This window comes from Petaurus breviceps, unplaced genomic scaffold, assembly GCF_028583685.1.
Source record: "Petaurus breviceps papuanus isolate PSGF00001 unplaced genomic scaffold, PetGlider_PUasm1.0 186, whole genome shotgun sequence".
Lineage (NCBI taxonomy): Eukaryota > Metazoa > Chordata > Mammalia > Diprotodontia > Petauridae > Petaurus > Petaurus breviceps.
The window spans coordinates 22,544,326-22,551,021 of record NW_027185798.1 but is presented as its reverse complement, the minus strand read 5'-3'; positions in this window follow the sequence as shown (position 1 = coordinate 22,551,021).

Genomic DNA, 6,696 nt, shown 5'->3' with positions numbered 1-6,696 from the left:
TCAATGTTTATTGACTGACTCACTAATAAAGGAACTCTACGCCCCCATAATCTACAACCTGTCTTCAATCGCGCCACTCTACTGAGACTGCCCCTTCTCAGCTCTCCCGGGACCACTCAGTCCCTGGCGCATCCTTCTTCATCTTACGCATTCACTGCTGCCCACCGGCTCCTATTGGACGCTCTCTGTTCCCTTGGTTTCTGTGACGCTGCTCTCTCCCTACTTCTGCTTGCTCTTCTTTTCTCTACTTCCATGCTTCCTTTTCCTACTGACCCCTTAAACTAGGAGTTCCCTCACCACCCACCCATCCTTTTTGGTCTCATGAAGTCCTATAACTTTGATTATCATCCCTGAATGACAGCTAGTGATACCCTTCGCTCTTCCCAGTGCTCACAAATCTGCATCAACCCGAGCGATATTTATTGAGCCCCAGCCTCTCTAAAGAGCTCCAGTCTCCCCTCGGCAATTGCCTGCACTACCAATGGTTTCCACCTGGCTGTGCCCTCTTCATCCCAAATTCAGCATGTCCAAACTAGAACTCCATCTTTCCCCCTAAAAAGCCTGTTCAGTTCTAAACTTCCTTATTTCCACCCATGACAATACCATCCTTCCTGCCGCCCAGCTCAAAACCTTGCGGTCCTCTCTGACTCCTTCATCTCCTTTGCTTCCCATTTCTATTTGAAGAGTGCTCAAGTGACTAGCTCATGACCACACAGATAATACAAGCCAGAGTGGAGGCTGGGACCGGTTAAGCTCTGATTCAATGTCTAGTACTCTTTCCATTCTGTTTTTCTATTTTCTACTTTTTCCTTGGTCTATAGGACAGTACTTAACCAGTGTTGACTTAACTATAGCAGTAGTTACTCGTTGGCCTCCTTAGATTTATAGATTTATGGCTGGAAATGACCTTAGAGGTTATCTAATCCGACCGTCTCATTTGATAGAAGAGGAAACTAAGACCCAGAGAGGGGAAGCCCTAGATCACAAAGTTGCCTGGGGGCACTGAGAGGTTGAGGAACTCATCCAGGGTAACACAGCCAGGTTGGGTAATCTAGAACCCAGGTGTTCCTGGCTTCAAGGTGCACTCTTTATCCCCCATGCCAAACTCCACGTCTTTCTGTTATGGCATTATTTTTGCTTAAGGGGGCAGTTGGAGAAGCTCAGCATCCTTTTCAGTGGTGGAGAGCAGGTGGAGTTGGGGTTTCTGCCCATCCCCATCTCTCAGTCTCATGGCCTCCGCCCATTTCCCAAGCCTGAGATAGTTGTCTCAGCCTAGGAATGGAGAAAACAGAATCTGACCAAGACTGGATCATCTCATAGAAGGTTATCTCCTTAGGAAACGGAGCAACCAAGAGATTCAAGTTATCAGGGGACTGTGAGGAAAGGGACTAGAGATCGGAGGATGCCTTCAGGTAGAGGATGCCCACATTCCCTAAGCTCTGGCAGGCACAAGCCCCTACACTCCTCTCTCCCTCTGTTCATACAGCCACACTGACAAGGATTCCAGTTGGATGAGGAACATTACCAGGGTCAGTGTGTCTTCTCGCACCCACAGCCACCACATACCCTGATCATCGACCCTAGTGGCCTTCCTGGATATCACCAGAAGCCTTTACCAAGACAGATTCCCCACCCTCATGGACTTCATAGGACCTCAGTTCTGGAAGGAACTGCAAAACCCATCTTGTCTAACCTATGGCCATAAAGTAATTCCCTCTATAGTATTCTCAATAAGTGGTCAACCAGCCTCTATGTGAAGACCTCAGATGGGGTGAGTGGATTCCACTTCCTGCAGATACCACCCACCCCACTTGGGGACAGTTTTCTCAGTCAGGAGTTGATATACCTGGGCCACTTAGACCCCCTCATTCTCTCTGGGCTCAAAAGTGAACGGATAAGGATTCCTCTCATACATCGATTGAATAGTCTTCATCATCATAGCTAACATTTAACCTCTACTACCGTGTTTCCCTGATAATAAGACCTATCCCGAAAATAAGCCCTCCCCTTACTGTGTAAGATTCCTCTAAAATAAGCCCTCCCCCGAAAATAAGCCCTATTGAGATCGCTACTGTAGTGAAGGTGATCCCCTGTGCTACACGCTACATTACGGTACCTTCTGTATACACCGTCCCCGTCCCCCCCCAGGTGAAACGCACGCCACGCTTCGAGCTGCATCCAATCAGAGCTGCAGCAGTGAGCGTGTCATCCTGTTCTTCCCCAGTGATTTGCTTGCTGGCTCCATTGAGAGCAGTGCCGCGGAGGAGAGCTGAGGCAGGACAACATAAAAACCTGGTATGTAAACGGGAGTGAGGGGGCATGATGGAGGATAAAAAGGGCATGATGGAGGAAAAAAGAAGAACTCAGGAGGCATGATGGAGTGAAAAGAAGGACTGGTGGTCATAATTTTATTATTCTGTCTGTTTTGACCCCCAGACATGAGTACAAAAAGGAAGAGCTACCGTATACTGTTGAGTATAAGAAAGCAACTGTAGAGGAGTCACATGGCAAGAATCTTGCAGTTTTCTGTAAAGAAAAACTTTTGGATCTTCGAATGGTCAGAAAATGGAGAGCAGATTATAATAACCTCAATCAACAGGTGGATGAGGGAAAAGGGAAAAAAAGCGCAGGTCTGGATCAGGTCAGCAGCCCTTATATCCTGACTTGGAGATCCTCATTGGTGAATGGATTGCTGACAGGAGAGCAAAGGCCTTGGTTGTGAGCAGGGCTGATATTCAAGCATTTGCCCTTTCAATGGCACCAGAGTTTGAAATGGTCTCAGAAGGATTCAAAGCATCACAACACTGGTTGGACGGTTTCCTTCAACGGTATGAACTGTCCCTAAGAAGATCAACAACACTGTTTAAGCTGGAAGATGCTGAAGTTATTAAACGTGCACTTGCATTCAAGTCCTTTATTGATAGGATCGACATTTCCAAGTACCAAACCTGCAATATGATTGCTATGGATGAAACTGCAGTGTTTATGGGACAAGGATCTCAAACAACAATTCATCACAGGGGTGCAACGTCAATCTACATTCCCACCACTGGCTATGAAAGTGCACGGGTCACCTGTGTTTTGGCAATTCGTTTGGATGGAAAGAAAGCCACACCTCTAATCATCAGTAAGGGCAAGAAAGATAAGATTGAACGTGTATCTGGCATTTACGTTCTTGAAACCGAAAAAGCCTGGTGTACACAAGCCATTATAAGAAAGTGGGTTGATTTAATGCTGCCACTTGTTATGCAAGGTAACCAAAGAGGTCTGATAGTCTGGGATTCAGCCAGAGCACTCACCGCGCTAAAGAAATGAAGAACTTCCTTGCAGAGAGAAGAATAGATCAAGTAATGATTCCTGCAGGAATGACTGCCTATCTCCAGACCCTTGATATTGCAATAAAGAAGCCATTCAAGGACCATTTGGGCATGGAAGTCAATGACTACATTGAAAATAGAATGGAAAGAAATCAGCGTGGAAACTTTGTGAAGCCCTGTCTGCAAGAAGTCGTGACTTGGGTGAAGAAGTCATGGGATAAAATTACTGACAGCGGTGTCGCCAAGGCACTACGAGCAGGTTACCTGGACAAGACATATTCATTTAAAGAGAGCTATATTGCTGGACATGACAGATTGGGTCCACTTCTTCTGAAGGAAATGGAGGTGCAAGACATTCAGGACGGAATTCAGGGTATGGACACTTATAAAGATGTTGTTGAAGAAGATGACATGATCATTATTGAATAAAGGTACATTTTTTTGTTCACATTTACCTGTTTATTAAAATTGCTGTCAATGTTCATTAAAATAAGCCCTCCCCTGAAAATAAGCCCTCTGGTGTTTTTCTGTCCAAAAAATTAATAAGACAGTGTCTTATTATCGGGGAAACACGGTATATGCCAGGCACTGTGCTAAGAGCTTTGCAATTATTACCCCATTTGAGCCTCCCAGAATTATTATTATCCCATTTTACAGGTGAGGAAATTGAGGCAGAGAGAAGTAATGTGACTTACCCAGGGCCACACAGCTAGGAGATGTCTGAGGCTGGATTTGAACTCATCTTCCTGACTCCTACCTGTAATGCCAAGCAAAGGCAACTTCCCAAGGTTCAACATACCAGCATAGGTGCTCTCCATTTTGTTCAGTGAAAAATTAAGAACAGAGAAAATCAAAATATATCATAATTCAAAATACAACATTCACCAAGTATAATTCAATAATCTCCAAGTACTATTCCACCCCTGGACATTATAATTCATTTAATCAATCCCAAAGACCCTCTTCTAAGTACTACTCCACCCCTAGGCTGTACATTCATTTAGTGAACCACAAAGCCCCTCTTCTCAAATGGAAATTAGTTTCCAATCATAAGTAAAGTACATTCATTTGTTCAATCACAGAGCACAAAAAAGTCAAAAGTTCCCCACCCTTGGATCACAACTGAATCTACCCCAGAGTTATAACAAGCTTAAGCACAGCATTTAATACCCAAAGAGAGGTCTTTTCTTCATCTTGACCTGGGGCAAGTTCTCAGCAATCTTTGTTCATGGGGAGACAAAGCTTAGCAAGGCCACAAGATACATTGCCAGTGTCTTCATTAATTCATTCTCTGTCAGCAGAACAGTCCTAGGACCCCTGAAAACATTAGCAAAACCCTCTTCCAGGATTTCTGTAAACATACAACAAGAAAATCCTTCTTCAGGGCTTCTGAACCAACAGCAAGGTTCTAAGACCTCTGCAACAACAGCACTGTCCTTCACCAGTGGACAGAATTCATTCTCTGTCTGCAGAACAGTCTCAGGAGCTCTTAACCAACAGCCAGGTTCCAGGACCTATGCAACAACAGGACTGTCTTTCACCAGTGGACAAATCTGGCAAAACAACATCAAAACAGACAAAGTACCAACATAACAGCCGTGTCTCCTCAGTCCTTGGCAGCTCTGGGTGGCAGCTCTCAAAAGTCTTGGGCAATTCAAACTGGCCCTCAGCAATCCTCTCTGCCTCTCTCTGCCTCCAAGATGCTGCTTCCAAAAAGTTCTTCTGCCTCTGTCTTTGCTTGTGTCTCTCTAAATTTACTTCACCAGCTCCTCCCATTTCAGCCCTCTCTTTTCACATCAACAAGTCCATCCCACAAGTGGGATTCACAAGCTCTGGGTTTTAAAAAAATCAATCCAAAAACCAAGCCAATACAGGGGGATCTTTAAATTCCATTACTATTACACAACCCCACTGCTTTCTGTACAGAATTACCTAGCTAACCCATCACAATATTTTGAATGCTTTAAAACAAGTACCATGTTTTAAGTAACATGTTACTAAGTCTCCTCTAGAGGAAGCAAACAGCCCCAGTTCCTCCCATACATGATCTCAAGGCCCTTCAGTATCCCTGGTACAGACACTGCCTTGCACATTCTCTAACTTGGCAAATTCTTCCTAAAGTATAGCACCCAGACCTGAAGACATTACTCCCAATATCCTCCCTCCCACCCTTCTCACCCTTTCTCCTCTAGCACCAGGACAGAGGATAGCTCAGAATACAGATGCTAACCCCAAGGGGAAAAAAGAAAATGGCCCTCCCTGCTTTGTTGAGGTGGGGGGTTATGGGTATGGAATGCTTCACATATTGTCAGACTCAGCTGAGGTTTCTGTTAGTTCGAACTGTTGTTCCCCTCCCCCTATGTTTCTTTCTTCTGCATTATTTGTATTCTACAAAGGAAAAGTCTTTGGAAAGTGGGGTCGGAATGGAAGTATGTGAAGGTGATTGTAAAAATAAGTTAGGAAGGGTGTGATGGTACACCTTTATGACCCCTGTCACAGTGAAGGTTAAAGCTGACAGCTGGCTTGAATTTCTGAGTTCTGAGCTACGGTGGTTAGCTGAGGTGGGGCCCCGGTATTGGTGTAGTGAAGGCACCAGGAGGAGGGATTTGTCTAAGGAGGACTGAACTGACCCAGGACAGAAACAGAGCAGATCAAAGCTCCAATGCTGCCAATGCTGATCAGCCTGGGACTGGCCGGTGAGCAGTAATCCCTGCACTTCCCATCTGAGCATACATATTAACTTAGCATTAAAACAAAACTAAGATCATGGCAACTGGTCTTGATGGGGTACCTGGGGTCTAAATCAATTTGTAAAACCAGTCTGGACAATTGTAACTGCAAGTTGTATTGTAAAATTGTAATCTGTAAAATCCCTTTCCCAGCCTCAAACTCTGCCCCTTCCCCTTATCTGCACTCTGCCTAGGCAACACCTTGTGACTCCTTTGTTCTTACTTAATCTCTTCATGTCTCCTCCGGTCTGGCCCAAATCTCATCTAAACTGTCTATGCTCTAAAGTCACAAGTTCCTCTCAGTCAGCTCTAACCTTTATCTATGCACTGAGGTCCCTTCCCTCCGGTCAGACCTGACAATGGCAGCCCTACCCTTTAAAAGTAAAAGCATGCACCCCTCTCACTTGCAGGTCCCCTAAAGGACTCTTGCCCACTTCTCATAGAAGCGTAACAATAAACTTCTACAACTCTCACTCCAACTAAGCCTGAGACCTTGAATTCTTTCCAGATGCTATTGCGGGTTTTCTGGTCTTAGGTAAGATCAGAGTTCCTGCTGAACCTAGAGGGATGGCTCCCTCAGTCCCATCACTTCCTGGCAAACAGAGGGAGAAGAAATGGAAGCAGTGTCAGATTTTATATTCTTGGGCTCC